The following is a 21061-nucleotide window of genomic DNA, read 5'->3' as shown; positions in this document are numbered from 1 at the left end:
GAAGTATTTCCATCTTTCCAATAAACATGAGCCTCACATGTTTTTAGGCCATGTCTGCACCGTACTGCCATCTCCTCCTAAAGGAGGACTTAATGTGTCAAGTAATTTGACTGTTTGCATGATGCAAAAAACTAAAAACGAAATCCAAAAAAGCACAAAAAAGCAAAATGGCTGAATATGACATTTTTATATTATATTATATTAAAGGTTTGCAATTGCACTGTTCGAAAAACTTTGGAAACCTAGACTATCGAGAGGGGTGGTCATTTGAAGCACTCCACATCATCACAGGCAAAGCTCAGGCTGCCAGGCTGATTAAGGCCTCATTTAAATATAAATGCTATATACTGGACATCTGTTAAAGCCAGTACATTTAAAGGATTTGTTGGCACCCTCCGGGCACCCTGTTAAAACCGTCTCTTTTGATGAGCCCTTTAAAATTCAGCTGACTTGTGGATAAAATGAGTCTTTGTATGAGTGTGTGTTAGTGTGGGTCGTAGGAATAAAAGGGTGAACTAGCTTTCGAAACAAACCATAACATTTGATAGACCTGCAGTTTCTGTTATTATTATTTGTTCTCTTTTTACATCTCTGTTTTGTTTAATGGTTATTTTTCATTCAGCTCATAGACCTGACGTGTTTGTGTTAGAGAGTAGAGAGGAGATCTGAAGCGACACACACAGATGATATGCCGGGCCTTGTGACATTATTATGATCTTCTTATACACTTCATCCAGCTTTAGGTAATTAAACTTAATATTTTTTCTTTATCCTGTCTGGTTGCCCTATCAATTCTTACATTTATGTAGTAAGAAAAACAACAACAAAAATATGGGATTGACCTAAAGAATCAATTTTTTATTAAAAAGTCATTTTAAATCACCGAGAGGTTGGTGGTGGGCTGTTTATTTTTAATGTCACCATGTTTGGTTAACTGGACATGCACAGTCTTGAGTAACCTACTAATATTATGACTGCATTAGCATAAGCATTTGTAACCCACATACAATGAGGGTACCACTTTAAGGACTGATATGAGGAGAGATGGACATCCTGCCCAACCAATCAAAATGCACAGGTCCCAGTATGCTTTGACCAATGGGAGAGCAGCCTGCCGCTGTATGTCCCACCCACGTGCTCTGTTTTCGCTGCTATGTGTGGAGGTAGTCGCGTGCTGGCAGGAGAAAAGAGAGACTGAAGCTTTTGAGCTGGAAAAAGTATTAGATATAAGTTGCAACCAACTGTGCTGCACCTAAGTTCACTGGTTATCAGCTACCTTTCATGTTAAAAGTAGCCACAGTGAGTAAACAGGCAAATGCTGCAGTTTTCTGGTGACTTTAGAAAGTACCGCGTGGAGCTAAACTGTTAGCCTTTGTTAGCTGTGGTTGCTATCAACTGCCTGAAAGTTCATCTCAATCTGCTTCCAGAAGTAAGGTAACACTTGAAGCGCAACTTATGTTTATTTTCCTTCACGTCGTATTACTGTTATTAAAGAGAAAAACAACATGTCCTGTTACGTTATTTAGAGCCCCGCATTTTCCGACCGAGAGACACCATACCATTGTCTTCGGCCGTGATGCACTGAGATCGGTGAGCACATGTTGTATGTCTCAGTTAGTTCACGTCTGTTTCACATTTTATTGTTGAGAAACTGAATTAATCTCAATTGTTTGATTAATAATTGTCGCATATGTGACATATATGCATATGCACTGACTTTACTTGGTTTAATGCATAGTTTGTGTAAGAGAAATGTTTTATTTTTGCAAATTTGAGTATTTTTATTGCAAATTGATGTTGAATGTGACTTCAACAAGATCCTAAATTGTGAATTATAGCTAGAACAGCATAATTAATATTTGAATTGCTCTTCTGACCCTGTCTGTTGACAGGTCAGGTTTTTTTTTGTATGCTGAATTGTTCCTGAGGTGGATTCCTCCGGTGAAATAGATGGCGAGCCTTCCCACCTGGACTTAGAGAGACTGAGATTCGCTTCTTTTCCACTTGATGATCTGCTGCACCTTGCGGTGTGGTAGGACTGTATCACTCACACTTTCACGCACAGCTGGTTATACATAAGACTACTGACTGACATTCTCTCACCCCTATTTTCTTTCACACCCTGGGAATTTTTTGGACTTTACCCCTTGGACATTTTTTATTTGGGACTTTAAATAATGAGCTATTGTGTAGAATATTCTCCACATGTGAAAAGAGTGTGAGATTTTCATTTGAATGTACATTGGATTTGTGTAATCTGTTTCTATAAGAGTTAAGGAGTCGGGTTACTAGGGTGCACCCGAACATTGAAACCCGAACATTGAAAACCAAAAGTAACACTTGACCAAGTCATTGCTTTAGTAGTTTATGTCTTTTACTTTTCTTTTAATTTTTGTAAGTTTCCTTTCTACCATTGTAAAGTGTCATTAACCTGTGCTTGTCAACCTTATGGTTTATTTCACTAAAGTTGGCTGGTTCTTTTGAGTTACATTCTTGTCTCTGTGTCTCATTTAAACACACCCCTGTGCTCCTATAGTCGAGCCTATTGGCCCATTGATATATTCTTTTCAACAATTCCCCTTACTGTGTTACACATTCGTATCATTTAAACTAGCGTAAACATTCTAGCCTATGGAACATAGCTGATTTCACAATGCCCATAGTAGCTGTCTTAAAAAAAGTAGAAATAAATGTAAATAAATAAAAGGCAACATATATTTAAAAAATAAAAAAGCAAAGCATCTCCATCCTCGACACTTACTTCCTTTTTTATCAATGAGCTGGACTGGAGCTATAATGGCACTAGATGCCATCATCCCATGTCAGGGATATAAATACCAACAAAAATACCATGCCCTCTATTAGGTAGTGCAAAAAACTGTATTTTTAAGTAATGCTGTCCTTCTGGTGACTCATTGTCATATTATTTTGTCACGGTTCTGGGTCTTTGTGACCCAGCATTTTGAGTTCTTGTATTTTTATATTATGGTTTATGTTCTGAGTCCTTGGTTGTACTGTTTTGATTATTGTCATTTCCCTAGATTTCAGTTATGGCTGTCAAGGGCTTAGTTCTTAGGTTTTGTGTGATGACTTCCCTGTGTTCTGTGTTGAGTCTACTGTGCCTTTCTCTCCCATGTTTCAGGTCCCTATGCTCTGTCTCCCCAGTCTATTAAGTTTACATGTCTAGAGTTCAGTCGGTGTGTTTCCTGTTTTACTTTGAAGGTACATGTCTCACATCATTGTTTCTAGTTTTGCTTCCCTTGTCTCGTCCAGTCTAATTACTCCCAGCTGTGCTCTCCTTCTGTGTCTCATTTCCCTCGTTATCCCTCAGTGTGTTTAAGCCCTGTGTTTCTCTTTGTTAGTGTCGCATTCTTCTGTCACAAAACAGTTGTGTGCATGCAGGAAAAGGACCCAAACGCAAAACTCACCGAGACAAACGTGAACTCAAAAACACTGCTTTATTGCAGGTGTGGAGGTAAAGCAAAGAACAAAACTAAACTGGGAAACTAATAATAACAAACTCATAGAAGAGGGAGGACGCAAAAGTTGTGGCAGAAAAGTATGTGAGGGTGGTGCAGGACATCAGGGATCTGCTCTCAGCCCTCTGTTGTTTGCAGTGGTGATGGACAGGTTGCCTGATGAGGTCAGACAGGAGTCCCTGTGGATTATGATGTTTGCAGACGACACTGTGATTTTACGTAAGAGTGGCAAGCAGGCAAAGACAGTACCGTAAGTATCAGTACAAGTATTTAAACAAACATCTAATCCAGTCATTTTAATATCAACGTCAGTATCAATATTTTTTGACAGCCCTAGTAAGGATAGACTACAACACTTGTAGGCCTATCCTGCCCCTTCTGTTCTGGAAGAATTGCAGCTAATGTACTGTAAGTATATGTTCTGGTGACATTCTTACTTTGCTGTTGTGTACGATTGTAACTTTATCTGTAGCGTGAGTGTATTCCCTTTCCCACATTGCTGCTTACAGGGTTTGACTACGCACAACAAGCATTCAATGAGATATAAAAATTTCAGGGATCCTTTCGTGGTATAAAAAAGTATAGGAATTCACTTGTATATTGTTTATTGAGAATAAAATAAGGGCAAGCTGGAATCCATTTCAGTTTTATTTTTTAGTTTTGGTAAATATGAAAGATTAAAAAGAACATTTAAGAAGCAATAGCATTAAAATTTCATAATTCCAATGGTAAGGCTTCCCTATATACTAAATTAACCCCAAAAAGATGATATTCATCAAAGTATACATCCAAAAAACCTTTTTTTTCATTTGCTTGAGAGCTTTGTCACTCTTGCTAAAAATGACTAATGTTGGCTTTCTTGGGGCTTAACATATTGGTTTAATAGAAGCATTGTTTAGGTGCACTTTTTGCTTCCTTTTAATATGCTGCAGAACAAAGGCAAAGTCCAAATGAAAGGGTTTACAGTGCTGCAGGGTTGACGTCTCTGTGTCTTTGAGATATTCCCAATTTATGTTGCATATATTTGGCAGCATTTTAAAAGGCACCATATTTTCCCCACTATTGTCATGGTGTTCAATGCTTTTCACATATGGCCAGGTCTACATTGTTCTGCAGTGTGGGCAGGCAGCAGAAGCTTAAGTGATGATTTGTCACCTCGTCCTACGTCTCATTGTGCTCTCTCTCTCTATTGACAGAGGGGCTGGCAGATTTAGCTTCACACATAATTTAAACCTGACAAACAGCATGTTGTAATTCTTGGGTTTGTTTTCATCTTGGCTGTAGATTTACCTGCATACATGTTATTGTTATTATTTATTATTTTTCAATCATTTTAGGGTTAATATTGCAGTATTAAAGCAGATTTTTGTGTTCTAATCTCCAAATAAAAATGCTGTGGGATGAGAAATATTGTCCACTTAATCATGTGGAAACCATCCTATCACTGCAAAATGCACTGAGCACTAAAGGATACTGGATCTAAAGGATTTTATTTCCCAAAAGCTGTTTTTCAGGCTATTGAGAGAAGATCCAGTGTGGTATATTACCATGGTACCTGTATTTAGGCCACTGCTTTGAACTGTAAAATACCTCTCCCTCTGTTTCACTCCTGTGCACGCATATGTACAGCATGCATACAGATTCACATGTATTGTTTCATGCCATGGGGGGATAAACTCTGTGGAGGCCTCCCTGAGCAGTAGCTCCAGTAATAAGTAGCAACAGCAGGAGCAGGCAGGATGAAAATGTTTAAGAGTCTCAACCACAGTTCCAAACCAGTGCCTTTATATGCAGAATATATATTCATAATCTGCAGCACCATCCCTCTTCTTGTCTTGCATTTTGTGACCCAAACCATGAACAGCATCCATTCACCTGTAAAATAAAAGTTGCACTATTGGAAATTTGATTTCAGCGTAAATTCAAAACTTTTACATTGAACAAAAGTTTCACTGCTGCTCCGTGGACAAGTTGGACACTTGCAAGCTACAGGTGACTGTGGCAGTCTAGTGGCAACCACAGAAATCACTCACCAAGTGGTTGGGGAACACACATTTTTCCCCGTTACTGAAGTCTTAGTTGACTGATCAGTGAATGTAAGTTGTCGGTGCAGCATAATCACACTGTCTCACAGCTGCACCAGCTGACACTTGTTATCGCATACAGTAGATGGAAAACGTGATTCTTCGTAAATGAATCAAGACAGACCATTCTGCTGCTGTAGTTACTAGTTGTACAAAATATATTTTAAAATGGTCTAAAAACAGTTCTAGCAATAGCACTGCTTATCAGCACTTATTGTACGTGGCACCTTTCAGAAATAGCGCTTTTAGAAATTCATAGCTTCAATAAGAGTGGTTGAGCTAGAGCTGAGTGTGACAAACGGAGCAGGGAGTCCGAAAAGTGTAGAGACATGTACCACAATGGTTGGGGTTTGGCTTCTCTGTATGTTTTATGATTTTTGCATTAGGATGAAACACAGAGGATAAGAAGGCTACTGAGTTTGCAGTTTATTTACACATTTAAAAAGGTGCCACGGGGCCAAAACTAATAACAGATGCTACTGAGTTATAACTGAGCTAAATATACTGAATTGAATAGATGATATTTAGTTGAGGATGGAATGAGACTGGGGCTCTGGTCTTTTGGGCTTGGGACTTGTCGATACACGAGCCAAAAATGTCTAGTTTGGAAATAATTCTCGTTTCCTCTGCTCCAGTTAGGCAGCGATACTGGATGAGCCTTGCAGCATTTGGACTGGGACTTAGCCATCTGTGTGTACAGCACTGTTGTTACTGTGCCATGGCTCCTCTGCCTGAGTCTGCATATTGTCTGCTCTGGTGTATTGTGTTCTGGTGCTCTGTGTTGCCTCATGTATCTTTTCTACAATCCGGTAAATAAAAAGCTTTATGTTCAAACTGAGTTGTGAATAATTAAAATCAAAATAATAAAAGAGCTTAATTCAAACAAACATCCAAAGAACTGAGGCAGACCTGCAAAAATCAGTCACGTAGTTGATCGAAAGAACATAAACCCAGTAATATTTTGTTAATTAAAAAGTGATAAATGTATATTTGGTTTCTGCTTGGCAAATGTCACTCTGTGCTGCAGTTATTTGCCAAGTATCTGTGGCTTCTTCAGCAAAAAGTAAAAGCCCACAGCAGGATAAGAGCTGCTGGTCAACAACGGGTTTGTTGATAAAGGTGAAAGAAGGTGGATTTGCAGGCTGACTAAGCCGTGCTTTGCAGTGAATGCGAAAAGTGGAGCGGAGATGGAGCAGGTGGTCAAGCAATAAAGTCAGACTGACAGTTGGAGGTTAGAAGTGAACTTGACAGAAGAAGAGTGGGCAGGCACACTGATGAAGTCGAGCAACCGGGAAGGCCGGAAAAACTTTGACACTGAGAGAATCGAGTTAACACACGGAGAATAAATCATCCAAGTCCCTTCAGACGCTGCAAAGCTATTTGAGGCAAAATTTTGTTTTGAGACTGTACACAAAACATTGACTTGATTTGGCTGAGACAAAGAAGTCAAAAAAGTTTTTTTTTTATTTTTTTTTATCTTGAGACCATCGAGAGCAATAATAATGTCAGGGTTCCTATAAGATGAATTCACACAGTTAAGAAAATAAATCCGATCTTGGGCACTGTGGCTGTTTAGACAGTCCATTTATGATCTCTCTGCAGTTAGCTTTGCTGTAAGATAAAATACTCAAAAAGACTAATGTGCAAAAAATGGTTTTCATCATGAAGTGAAAAGTGTTTCTGTGCTCGCTGTGAACTGCGACTTCCTGCATGTTAACACCCTGCTATTACATGAGGATGATTATCTGTCATTTTAAGTGGTCTTAGCGAGTATCGATATCATACGCTCCTTAAAAGGCTACAAACTGTGTCCACCGCTGAGACGAAGCATATAAATTGTGAACTGTGTGCGCAGCTGTATTTATTCTTCAAAATACTGGAAAATTTGCCCATTTTACTTGGAAGGTAATGAGGCTGAGCTATAATTCATGGACTGACAAACTCAGATTTTCAACAGTCTACAACATGAATTGAACAGAGAGAGAGGAAAAAATCTCAGAGGATTGGCTGTAATATTTTAATGAAACTTAACCATCAACGAATGATTTTTCTAATGTTGAACTGTCGAAAGAGAGGGAAAAATTAAGCAGCAGCATAACTACTCGAATATTATTTTTCTTTCTTTCTTTTTTTTTTCTGTTTTGAGTGAAGCAGCATATCAAATATGAACACCAGTGACAGTGTGGTGGATGTGATCCTTGCAGTTGGGCCATGTAATCCCACAGAGAGACTTTCACTGAGATAAAACTGTCACTTCTGCCAGTCTCTTTGGCAGAAGGAATCCAGCTGGACGCAGCTCTGAAATGTAATTTAGCTACTTGCACACACACAAAAAAAGTTATTAAATTGTGGAGTCAAGAAGAGAAGCCGTGGTGGCATATGGAGGCTAGTAGTTAAATTGAAGGACTGCTGTAGTTTTTCAAGGTTAATTAATTGTATTTCACATCATAAAAAGAATGCATGATAATCTGGCATATATGATCACACCAAGACTGCGTGGTTGCAAAATGATGATGCCAACAGTACATAGTTCTTTTTTGCTTATTATCGTTACTAATAACCATGAGTCAATCCTTCGATCTATTTTCTTAACCACTTATTCAACCTGGGTCTAAAGCCCATCTCAACTGTCACTGGGTGACCAGCACAGGGTTAGTAGCAGTAGTAATAGTAATGCATTGCAAAGGTGTTGTGTGCCCAATCTCTGAATTGCAAGGTGGTTCTACAGGTTGCCTGGTGGGAAGCAACCTGTCTCCAACGAATCACAGTCTGACTCAGTCTGTGCCGATAAGCTCAACTCATCTGCGATGCATCTCTACAGTAGGGAACTCGACTGAACTGATTTCCAACTGATTGGATTTTGGTTAAATTCATATATTAAAGAAAGGCTGTGGACTGTTTAGATCATTTTGCCATCCTGCAGTTATTATGTGACTATTTGGATTTCTGTTTCAAATCAAGTTTTTTGTTAGATTTTAAAAGTAATTGGCTTAGTGTGAATTTCTGTGTACGCTGATGGCAACAGAAAGCAACAAATCAATGATTTATCAAGTAATCGCCACGTTATCACAAAAAGACTGGATGCCATTGTCAGCTTAACCCCCTTCAATCACCAACTGATTGCAGAGTGATTGCAGAGTGCTTCTGTCTTTTTGCTGTTTAATGGCTGTCCTGATGCACCAAAGTCCTTTTATGAACCGCAACTGACCGCAAGAGTTTGTAGACCTGGTCACCGTTTTCAAAGGCAACAAGATTACAAGCTCATTGCTCACATTTGCAATAATTTGGTTTTGTTACGGTCTCCACTGTTTTCACTAGTGTGTCTGTAGCATTAGCTGTCTTACCTCTAACTGCTCATAAATCAGGATATCCTGGGGTTAGCAGTAGATGACCACAACTAACCAAAAAATTAAAGCATATTTAATTGACTAATTTTGTTTGTGGGTATTTAAGTTGTTCAGATTTTGAGTAGTCATTCATTTATACTACTATATACTATATCTCGTCATCATTTTGCTCGCTTGTCTTTTATGTAATGCTTCTTGCAATTTTTACCGTCTCCAATCCCCTTTTACTTTATTTTCTTGCTTGCCGGTCTCATTTTCCATCTGTCTGTCCATCAATCCATCCGTCCATCATTTGCAGTGCAGTCAGTGTCTGCCACATAGCTTATCAAGTCTCGCAGAGCTCGGGCTATGCTAATGTGGTGCTTGTGCTGACATAAACAGTCTGTGTTCCCTGTTTGCATGGCTTAGCAGACAAAGAGTGATGCCCCTTTACCAACCCCGGCACATGTCTGGCATCTGTTTTCCTCCAACCTACAGCTCTGGTTTAGCTTTTCACATGAGTGGTTACATTTCCAGTCCACATGCAAATGTTTCTCCACTGTTGATAAAGTGAAGAAAGCCTCGCAGCTTTAACAAGTTCACTTCTGTGTCTAAATCTGTTTAGCTTTCCTTCAACAAGACCCTGCTATTTCCTATTTGTTTAGCCACAGTGACCCCTATTTACAATGAAGTCAAGCTGTCAAAAAGCTTTATGTGACACCAGACCCACTACTAAAACAAACAGCAATATCCTTTTGCTGTAAGATTTTACTGAATGATGTATTCTAGCAGCGGCACATAGCAGCCAGGCCTTTGAATATCAACCACAGAACACCTGCATCAGCAAATATGTAGCAATGCATCACATTCAGATTTTCCTTTTTGCTGATATTACTTTCATGGAGCTGCCTGGGATATTTTACACAACAATAGAAACTTGTTTCTTGCATATTGCAGATGACTGGCTATCTGAATCAAATAACAAGCAATACAGGTATAAAAAAAACAGACTAATATATGTGTGTGTACGAGTGTGTGTACATCTTTTCTTAAGTCCTTTCTGATTTTCAAATTTTTGCCTCGTGTTTCTACTTTTCATATTTTTTTCAGTTCATAGATTGCTGGCTGTCCATAAATTAATGATTTTTGCAAAATAAGGCTGGAATGTATTCAGCGAGTTTCACATGAACATTTTATTGCATGTGTTGTATGCATTCAAAGAAAGTACAAGAAACAATATTAATAATTCATCCAAATCATGAGAGGGGGAGAAGAAGAAACAAAAGGAGCAAAGTCTCTGATAAACAAACCCTCTCACTGTGTGTCTGAAAGGAGTTTTTGTGCTAACAAGAGGGGCCCGAGACCTGCAGGCTTTGTATTCAATGAGAAGAGCAACTGTAGCTCAAAGCACAGAGGGCAGAAAGATCAGATTGCCACGAGATGTGCTCCTCTCTTATCCTCTCCTCTTCTTTTATTTCTCACTTTCTCCCATTTCTTCTCCTCACTCTGCCTTCCTTCGCTCTTATCCTATCCGCAGCACAATGATGATAAATATTTCAGACATGGCTGTCCAAATATATTCACACTGATTTCCTGCTTGATAAAGTTTTGGTCATATTTTTAATACAAAAAGCTGTGCAGAGAAAAATCGTTCGTGAAGCACATCTCACAGAGTAAATTAAGGCCCCACTGTCAATTGTGGCACTGTCAGGTACAAATGGGAGAAAGTTAAAACTTTAAAACTGCTCTAATTATTATTAATTATTATCTAATTTTAGATTATTTAACAGAAAAAAAGGGATGGCGTACTTAATAAATACAGTGGAACCCCGACTTACGAATACCCCATTTAACGAAAAATTCAAGTTACGAAGGCACTTAACGGCAATATTTCTGCCCGCAGTACAGCAAAATGCCCACATAACGAAATCCGCTGGCTGAGGCCAGAATGCCCACAATGCCTTCCGAATCATGTGATAACCCCTTGGCTTTCGTACTTGCATTTCGCTGTTCCACGTGAAAGACGTATTGTTGTTGCAGTGTGCTTTTCGTTTGTAATTAGCCTATCGTTCATTCATAATGGGGCCAAAAAAACTTTCTGCAAGTAATTCAAGTAAAAAGAAGAAGCGTAAAGTGCTCTCGATGGAAACAAAGAAATTATTGATAAATATGAGCGAGGTCCTCCTCCACCAAGAACTTCGTCTTCAGCCAGCATCACCTCACTCAAAAGGCGATGGAAAAAGGTGCTTTGACTTACGAAAATTTTCAACTTACGAAAGACCCTCGGGAACGAATTAATTTCGTAAGTCGGGGTTCCACTGTACATTAGTACGTACTAATGTCTTCCAACAAATTAAGAGGTTTTCCTTCCACATTTTTCTTACGTTGCTAGAGACTGGCCACATACATAAAATAAAGGAAGAGGAGAGTAGTTGTATGCATTCACGTGCCATGGTGGGGCATTTACATTTGTCTCTTCATCTTAAGACTCAAGATATGAAGCATCATTAGAATCTGTAAACAATGACAGGAGCTGGTTATAAGCTAATGTTAGCTCAGCAAATGCTAGGCTCAAGTGTCCTAAAAATCACACTCTTACCTTTGATAAATAATAAATAAAAATTGCATTTTTACCTTGTATGAGAGTTTATTCATGAAGTTTTAGAGTCTAACAAAGATACATTCACTTCAAAGACAGTAACAGCGGCTAACGTCCACTAGCAGTGGCTAACAGCAAGTAACTGTGGCTAACGGAGGCTAACAAGGGTAAAAATAACAGTTTTACCAACGGAAAAGTTAAGCATAACCTCAGTGATGCTATCATTGATCAGAAATTACCTGAATCATTGATCCCTATCATACTTTTTTTTTCACAAAGTTCTTACATCCTCCTGCACAGTGAAAAGACGCTGACACTTCTCACTTATCATGGACAGCTGAGGTAAACCGTGGACTGACAGCCTTCCACAGACAGGGAAAAATGGATATGGTCCAAACGGTAGCAGAAACATGGCAGCAGGCCACGACCTTTATAGGGTAAAGGTTTAAATGTAATGTTTTTGATCTCCTTGATCTCGTTTAGCTGAATAAAACAAATTTGTCCCACAGCGGCCACTGTAGCTAGGATTATGCACTTTGGGGGATATTGGATATTATTCATTAACAATAAATCTAGTACATATCAAATGTAGTTCAGGTATTTAGCATCCAACCCAGCAGCTTGCCTGAGCTCTGCTATGCATTTTAGAGTATTTCAGCTCATTGTTTTGGTTTTTGCATTTTACTGTCATGATGCATTTCTATAGCTATCAACGGTGCCATTTCTAGTAGCTGGTTTCAACTAAATTCCTCTGATAAACGGTGGACTATAGATTACCTCCTTACTATCAAACTGCGAGCAAAAGTCAGCACTAGTTGGAAAAGCTCCAGATATTTCCCTCAGGAGGATGTGGAGACAAGAACAGATTTTAATGGAGAGTGAGTATTACATTGCACCACAGCTTCTGATGAATGCTAATGGTGCTCCATGTCTGTTAGAAGAAAAAAAAAACTAATTATGCAGCCCCCAAGTGGCCAAAAGTGCAGCTTGTGCTGCATCAATTGTAGATATGTTTCCATCTAAAAGAGCTCTTTTAAATTATTCATAAAAGGGAAAAAAAGTGCCAGTAAACTCTCATCATCTTGGAAATTATTCGGTGTATATTACGTGATACAAATACATCTTAAAAGGAAGTGATAGAGAACTGATTCTGTTTCTTTTACTGATGTATTTTGTTTCCTTCTGATTATTGAGGCAGAAAAAAAAAGTTTCACGTTTATGTTTAGGAAGCTTTGGTTATGGGATTGGTCTCAGTCTTGTAAATTTATCAAATGAAATGCAGAGTGAAAGCTGTGACTGTTCCCTAACTAACCCTAAACTTGTACAACATGTTGGATACCAGACCCAGCGTCCTCCCCCCACCATCACTTCTGTGCGTATGAGAATGGACACTGATTGTAACAAATGCTGCCAATGATCAGAATCCAAGCAGCAATTAAACCTCGTCCAAATTGCGTTTGGCAAAGCAAATTACTGGAATCTAAACAGATTTGTAGGAAGCCAACGAGTATGTGTAGTGCTATTACGATTTCTCAAGAGGAAACAACAAGATTAAAATATTACACTGCATTAAAGGAGTGGCAGCAAGCTCTTCTGTTACTTTGGGATGTCACTGCTGCTTCAGAAGACATTTAGGGGTTTGGGAGTACATGGAGAGACAGAAGAGGTCGATTCAGTCCACAGAAGGAGAGAACGGGTACATTTTTTTCAAAATAAAAGGTGATTTGATTGAATTTTTCTACACTTTTTATTGCATGTTTGCATATGGAATTATGTTGGTGCCTAAAGTCTCACTCCACATTAATGTACATTTCAACATAGTATGCACAAATCACAGGTTCCTTCAAAAAGTGACATCACACAAACATGGTGGCAGCAGAAAACACACTCAGGTTTCCAGAGGAGAGAATAAAGCCAGTGGAGAGCAGATAGAAATATCAGATTACTTGGAGAGAGCTCCTCTCCTCTTTGTTTCCCTCTACCTCTGAATGGCTGGAGATGAAATAGCATGTTGAGCAGAGAGGAGAGTGCAGCTGCTGATGGAGAGGAAACAAAAGGAACCTTCTGTCCTTCCTCTCGCCCACTCCACCTCTTCCATGCCAAATGGGTCTCTCCCTCCGTCGCTGGGTCGCCGTCTGCCCCACCTCCTCACTCTTTCCTGTCCATTCATTTTTATCAATCTTGGGTAATCGCTTTCTTTCCCTCTCTTCCACTTTTCTCAGCTCTCTACTTCTCCTTCTCTCACTCCCCTACAGCTTTCTCACAATTCCTCTCTTCTTTCAGGACGGTCAGAGCACTCTGTTGAAATCGGATCTGTCACTGTGTCTTTGGAGACTGATAGAGTCTGGTTGCCAGGGGTTTCAGCCCAGCAGAAGAGCAAAACTGCAGTTACATCAGTTAAAAGCTCTTATTTGAGCCACAGCCAAAGTCCGAGCGTGTGCGTGCGGTCGTGTAGGCAGTTACTTTGTGAATGTGGCTTTGAGAGACTTTCTGCCTGTCTGTGGATGCGCTTACTTCCTGGTATAATAATTATTTCTATAGATCTTAACTTTCTCAGCTGATTTGAGTGCAGGACGTCTGGCCCGGTCCACAAAGGGACTGCTGCTGGAAAGTAAATGAAATCCATGTATCTTTACTGAGCTGCACTTTCTGAGCGTCATTGCCCTTTAGTGGAAGTGGCTGCTACATGCGGACTAAGAGAACCGCTACCCAGCCAAGAGACACGTTAGGCAGACTATAGAGTGAGGGTGCCCTCTGAGCTAGCATATCAACTTATCTCTACAGTTCCTTGGTGAAATCAAAACACAATCAACACAAGTTCACTTAAACTGTGTACGTAGTAAATGTGTTTTGCCACTAGTTGCATTTTTTTCTCTGCCAAAAACTTTATTTACCATTTTATATGATTGATCATATACTCAGTTATCACTGTTCCAACTGCAGGAGAGTAGTAAATGAGGGGAAGACTGCTAGGCCTCTGTTACAATACAAATCAGACTCCATGAATTTGAAGATGAACATGTGCACATCCTAAGCCACCCCTCATTTCTATAATAGTTTGCTATGAAAATGGGAAATGGTTGGAGAAATGTATTCAAACATGTCAAAACATGCATGGAAATACAGCTTGAAAATCAATATTTGGTGCAACTACCTTTATTCTTCAACACAGCCTAAACACTCTTAGGCAGCTTTTCTGTAATTTCTTGATGCAGTCTTCAGGAATAGTTCTCCAGGCTTCTTGAAGGACAATCAAAGCTCTTCTTTGGATGTTTGCTGCCTTTTGTTTCATTATCTGTCACGATGATCCCACACAGCTTCAGTAATGTTGAGTCCTGGGATCTGGGGAGGCCCATCCATGACTGATGTGTGCTTTTCTATCCAGGTTTGCTTTTAAATTGGCAGTGTGTTTGGGATCATTGTCATGCTGAAAAGCTGTACTTTTCTGTCTTTATAATTTCATGAATTTTGATGAGATCTCCAACTCCACTGCCTGAAATGCAGCTCCAAACCATGACAGAGCCTCCACCATGTTTTACAGATGGCTGTAGATGTCTTTGTTGTGCCAGTCTCATGTACATACTGATGATGATTTGAACCCAAAAACTGATAAATTGGATTTGTGAGTCCATAAGATCAGTTGTCAATGATTTTCAGTCCAGTTCTGTTATAATTTAGCATATCACAGCCTTTTCTCCTTCGTTCATTTCAGTAAATTTACAGTGTGTAAAATCTCACTGCTAAATGTCAGTAGATTACTCATTGCAGTCAAGAGATGCTGAGATGGACATCTTGGTTGCAGGGCAAGGACTGGACTGAAAATGAGAGAAAAAGCAGCCACAATCTGAAGAAAAACTTTGAAAGGCATTAAAAAAAAAACCTTGAAGACCACTTTAAAAAACGTACAAAAATGTCTGGCTCTTTGGAAGAGAAATATGAATAAATGAGGGGTGTACCGCACTTAATCTGTTCAGTATCGCACAGGCACACGTAGAGTCACTAGTTGCTGGGCTGATTTTATAATGAAGCTGAAAAGTTTTTATGAAATGCAACTTTCATCCTATTCTAACAAAGGGGAGCCTTCATATTCAGAGCCTACTCTAATGCGAGAGGATAAAAACAGGTGATTAGGTTAGACGCTTTTGTACTCTACTGTATGCATCAACTCTTTTTATTAGATTTTTTTCATTCTCGTCATCTAAGAATAAAAACGGCTGCAAACATATTGAATGCAATACAGAAAATAATTTACAACTAATATCTTACGTACAGTACATAAGCACTGTGGAGGAAATATTCTATGTCATCATGCTCATAATGATCAAATATTAAGTTTTGGTTTGGTTTCAATGAAAACTTAAAAATAATTCAAAACAACTAGTTCCTCACTATTGGAAATAGTGCTGTAACTTCATGATGGTCCTATTAGCTCAGACTGCAGTGATTTCATGATTGTATTTTCTTCTGTCGAATCAGTGTTTGCTGTGCAGGGCACAACGTACAAGAACAGGAGGTGAAAATAGCTCATTTGTTATGAGGGCTATGATATATTGCTATTGAGCGGTTCACTCGTGCGTGTGTGTGTGCGTGTGTATGTGCGTTCTTGTGAGTATATATCTGTAATTGAATTGGCTTAGGTGTGTGTTTCTTCAGAAATGAAAGGAATGACACGTTGTCTCTTCTCATTCCTACAGATAGATGATATATATCATCATCGGCTACAGACATGTTTATACAGACACACAAGCTGTGATTTGTGTGTGTGTGTGTGTGTGTGTTTGGTGCTGTAAATGTTGATACTTTGTGTTATTTTGCTGTGAACATCATATGCCTCTGTACAAGATTATATCTGTAGCTGATGATGAATATAAATTGGACCGTGCCTGTTCCAATCTTTGTTATTTGCTGGCATGTAAAATCATTTAGGTTTAATAATTGTGACTGATATTTGTGCGCTCTCCAAGGCAGACGTGGGTATATAAACCCCTTTAAACTTCTCTCTCCTTGAGTTTTTCCTGTAAGCTGTGCGAGATACAACTTTTACTTTGAAGGCAAATGTTTCCAGGGGACTGGGATTTATGCTTCAGTGGGAAATCTACGCTGTAGCTATGTCATAACTACAAAACCTACAGCGTAATTTTACATGTGCCTTTCAAGAAATGTAACTACACATGGTGGCCAATGACATTAACTGGCCAACTAACTGGCAACTGTGGCAATCTGCTTGTGACAAAAGCAATCACGAGGAGGCTTCCGGTGCTGCACCTCATACCTCTTTGTGATCGATTTTACCAAGCAACTCCCAGCCACCTCCAGCAACAACTGGCCTGCTGATCAAGGAAAACACATTTTTCCCTGGTGACCCGTGGTTGCCAGGGTGTCTCTGTCTCTAGGCCTGTGTGACTGGGGCCACAACAACCTATTGCTTGAGTTTATATGCTCCAGTGCATGTGCTGCAGACATTTCTGCAAACACTGTAAGTAATAAGGAAAATACTGTAATAAATAATAAAATGTAATAAATGCCTCTAACTTAGTCATAGTTTGGGTTTTTTTTCTGGGGGGGGGGGGGGGGGGGGGGGGGGGGTTGCCTTAAAATTTCAAGGCCAAGAAAATGAGTTTTGTTTGAGGGAACATTTTCACAAGGTTTTATATTAATCAAAGTCGAGTATAAATGCTGAAGGACTACAATCAATCGAGCTCTGGTTTACGTTGCTGGTAAAACATAAATGATTAACGTGCACAGGTATGCTGCAGGTGATCTTTGTTGAGTAGGAGAAATTTGCCATGTTTTATCCTAGAAGTCAGGGTTATAAGAGGAGAGAGGAAAGCGGCATAGACCCCAGGTGTGGGAAAAGTTTGCACTAGCCTGTCAGGGCCTCCGGCTGGGTAAACACCACCAGGTGGAGAGATTGAAAGCATTACCTTCTACCTTTCACTCTGTCTCGGTTTTTCTAACGGTCTGCATTTTCCTTCATACCTCGGGGTGTTTTCAGCCCCTCTCTGTCAACTCTCAGTATTCCTCTCTGTCTTACGTGCACCTCCACTGTTACATTTCCTGTCGTGAGTAGGGCCATGTACTCTTTAAATGGCTCATTTAAACTCATTAGCCTCTTTGCTCCATATCCATTATAAAGGATACCCATTACTTATTAAAATCTTCTTTTTTTTTTTAAGTCAAAATAGCTCTTATTACTTTAGGCAGAAAGGCCTTAATCTGATTTCCACAGTAATTTAAAAACAGTCACTGTATGGCTTTTAGTGAGTCTGTTATTCAATTTTAGGCTGCCAGTGTTTGAACAGATTAAGGCTGCTTTTAAAAGAAGCATATTAATCTTACTATTATACTACATGTAGCACGCCTTAGATTGTGACTAAATGTTTGTATAGTCGTATAAATGTGCTGTAGAACAGGTCAACTAACTAATCAAACAGATGAAGCAATCCATATTTTGGTTCAGAAGACGTACCTGATGAGTTCTGCCGATATCTCTGCAACATTTAGCACTAGCCACCATCCACCACAATACTGCAGACAGATCAGAAAATTCACAGGTGAGCAAACCCAGACATATCATACACATTGTTTAAAGCCAGGTTAGCTTTTTGCACAGCAAGCAAAAACCAGGACCAAGAAAGAATTTTTTTATTTTTTTTTCCTCCCACAAGACAGTGGGAACCAGTTTAATATATCTGCTTCCTAAACAATCCCTGAAAGCAGGGAAAATATTAATAATAATAATGCCACCCTGCAGCTTTAAAGCGGCTTTTCTAGACTCAAAAAGGATATGGAGCTTTCTGTGAGCAGCAAGGAGCTTATAGGAAGTTGAGTAATGCAGAAATTCAGAAAATACTGTTTAAGTAATAATGCTAATTACAATAATAAAAATGACACTCTAAAACTCTTGTTCTTACACAGAAAACTCAATTTTCTACTTCAACTATTTTCTGGGGGGATTCATGCATAACTTCCTGTGGCTCCTAATTATGGCGATGCACTCCGGAGTAAACGAGGGTCTGAGTTATCAAGCTGCTTTGATTCATTGTGCTGCTGCGGCTGATGTTGCTGGGACTGTAAGGACAAGCACAGATGACTTCCGTGGTAGTTTTTCACTGCTTGTTTCACTAATTGCGGCAACTTTAAAAAAAGGAAAAAAAGATAGCTGTTCTTTTCTTGATGCTGCAAGTCATTTAAATTTAAACATATAGCTCACACTTCACCCTTGCATTCATTAAGTTATTTTACAGCTAATGTAATTACAATAGAGTGTAACTCAGGAAATAATGAGCCACAGCAAAACCACTTTTAGAGGTCAAATTAAGTTTTCCTTAACGAGACTCAGGTGAAAGTAATCAAGCAATCAGACTAACAGAATCAGACAGTCAGAATAACTATAAAGTAATAGCACAAATTAAAGACTAACATCATAAATATCACCAGTCATTCCAAAAAACCTCAAACACTAGAATTAAACTAAACTTAGCCTAAACTGAACCCAAATTCAGAGACATTGATTAAACATTCAAAGCATACACCGTAATAGTTATGTAGAATCATTTTCTTTCTCAAATTTTAAATGTAAATATTTCATGATTATTCTTAAATATTCTTATGAGCCCTCCAACTGTTTGCCCATCTGCCACCTTGCTCTTTCCAGATCGGCATGACTTTTTGATTGATGTCTGCGTGCATTTTAGTGTGTATGTGTATGTGTGTGGTATGTGATTTGAGTGCAAACACAGTTGGACGTATGTCGATGGCCTTTTAATGGTGATGGACATTAAAAAAAAAGAAAAAAAGAAAGAAATTCCAGGGAGAAAAGAAGGAAAGAAGATTAAAGCTGAGGAAGATCAAGACAGACGTGAACACTGGGACACTGATACTTTCAGATGGGTTTAAGTGTGTCTGTCTGTAGGTGTCTGCGTGTGTTTCTGCACACATGCATACAAACGCACACATCCGTGCAAGAAGTGTCAAAGCGTGGCCTTCAGAAGTGTCAAATGTCACATTTGGCTCAGCTAGAAATATTTACTTGACACCACCTGCTCCATGAAGAAGCATTTACTTCTTTCTCTGTTTAAAGTACTGCTAAAAATACTTGCAGCTCTCTGTGCATTTGCTGGTATTTGGGATACACAGTTGATCTAGCAAGACTGACACCTGTTAGGATTTTCACAGCTGAGCCAAAAAGGTTTTTTGTTTTGTTTTGTTTTGTTTTGTTTTTTATTAATTTAGTGAGTGTGAGTATGTCCTCAATTGAAAACACCTCCTTTGTGTCTTTAAACTTTTTTAAATATGTGTTGAATGTATATATATTTTTCAAAATAGTCCTACATGTGGGAGAATTATGGTGTGGATGTAGTTACAGATTATAATTTACACGGTGTCCAGGAAGTTATTAGTGTTGGATCTCAAGGAACTAGAGGCGCAGCCAGATTGTTATTGAAGTGTTCAAATCATAAACAGGCATATATGCAAATCTTAGTTGGTGTTAGCTTGCTAACGCTGTGTGTACTGTTACTATGGTGATGGACTGTAGATGACTGCAGCTGTCTTTGCACATGAGCCTACATCTATAAGAGTGAATTTTGTTAACATGCTATTGAGTAAAAGCTTCTTCTAAAGTGCCAATCAGGAGATTTTGGCCTGGGCTGATCTTTTGACTCCCGTGGTTACCGTGGTAGCGATACATGTAGCTTAATATTACAGGTCACGACTTCTCTGGGCAGCAACGCAACCTCTTGTTGTTTTTAATAAAGAAAGTCATGCAATAATTGGCTCCTTTCCAGCATTCTGTGAGCAACTGTCGTGTTTTCATGCTGCACACGGCATGAGTCCGCAAACAGCAGGGCACAGTGAAAGCAGTCGGTCACCTCCCTGAGAAGCTGGAGGTGTGCAGCCTGTCACCTGCAGCGCTTCATCTAACCGCTCGCTCTGGCTGCTCCTTCTTGTTTCATTTCTCTGTATGTCAAATAAAATAAATGCAGCTTTGATTAACAGTAGCAGGGAATGCTTAGCTCACCGACAAAGACGCTGCGTTTCTTGTCATTAGTTTGTAATCAGAGTCATCTCTTCCGTCGCCAATTAAATGTTTTAATTCATAAAACTGCAGCACAAAGTGTTCCATTTGCTGATAATAGATTTTGTATGATCAATCGCTGATTGGGTTGTATCCTTCACTAGAGTGCCTGGTCATGTTGAGAGGAAAATTTCAAATTAAAACTCCTGTATCTTTTAAATCAACTAACCTCTTGAATTGAAGCGAAAGAACAAGCGCTTGACAGGAAATCATTATTGCAAGAAGAGGTATTTCATATTTGACATCATGTTCATCAAAACATGTAGACTAAATCGATGGTAGTTTCTAGGCTACTAGTTCATCTTCAAGGTTAACCAAGGATAAGCCAGAAACGGTCTTCTTCCTGTGTTTGCAATTCTCAATGCACGTACGCACGTAAAAAAACATTTGCAGGTGCAAGTGTTGCATTTTGAAAATAAATTTATTTTGAGCGAAGAAAAGCTAAATTTGAGTGAACAAAATTCATTACTGCCTCCAAAAAATGTATTTCAGTG

General features: G+C 39.1%; 1 protein-coding gene across 1 annotated transcript in view; it reads left to right on the top strand.

Moving 5' to 3' along the window:
• b4galt2 (beta-1,4-galactosyltransferase 2) overlaps nucleotides 1-21061 on the top strand; it is a 208894-nt gene that overhangs the window by 74532 nt on the left and 113301 nt on the right. The window lies entirely within an intron of this gene.

This window comes from Neolamprologus brichardi, chromosome 18, assembly GCF_056152115.1.
Source record: "Neolamprologus brichardi isolate AB-2024 chromosome 18, ASM5615211v1, whole genome shotgun sequence".
Lineage (NCBI taxonomy): Eukaryota > Metazoa > Chordata > Actinopteri > Cichliformes > Cichlidae > Neolamprologus > Neolamprologus brichardi.
This window is presented reverse-complemented; position numbering and strand designations above follow the sequence as displayed.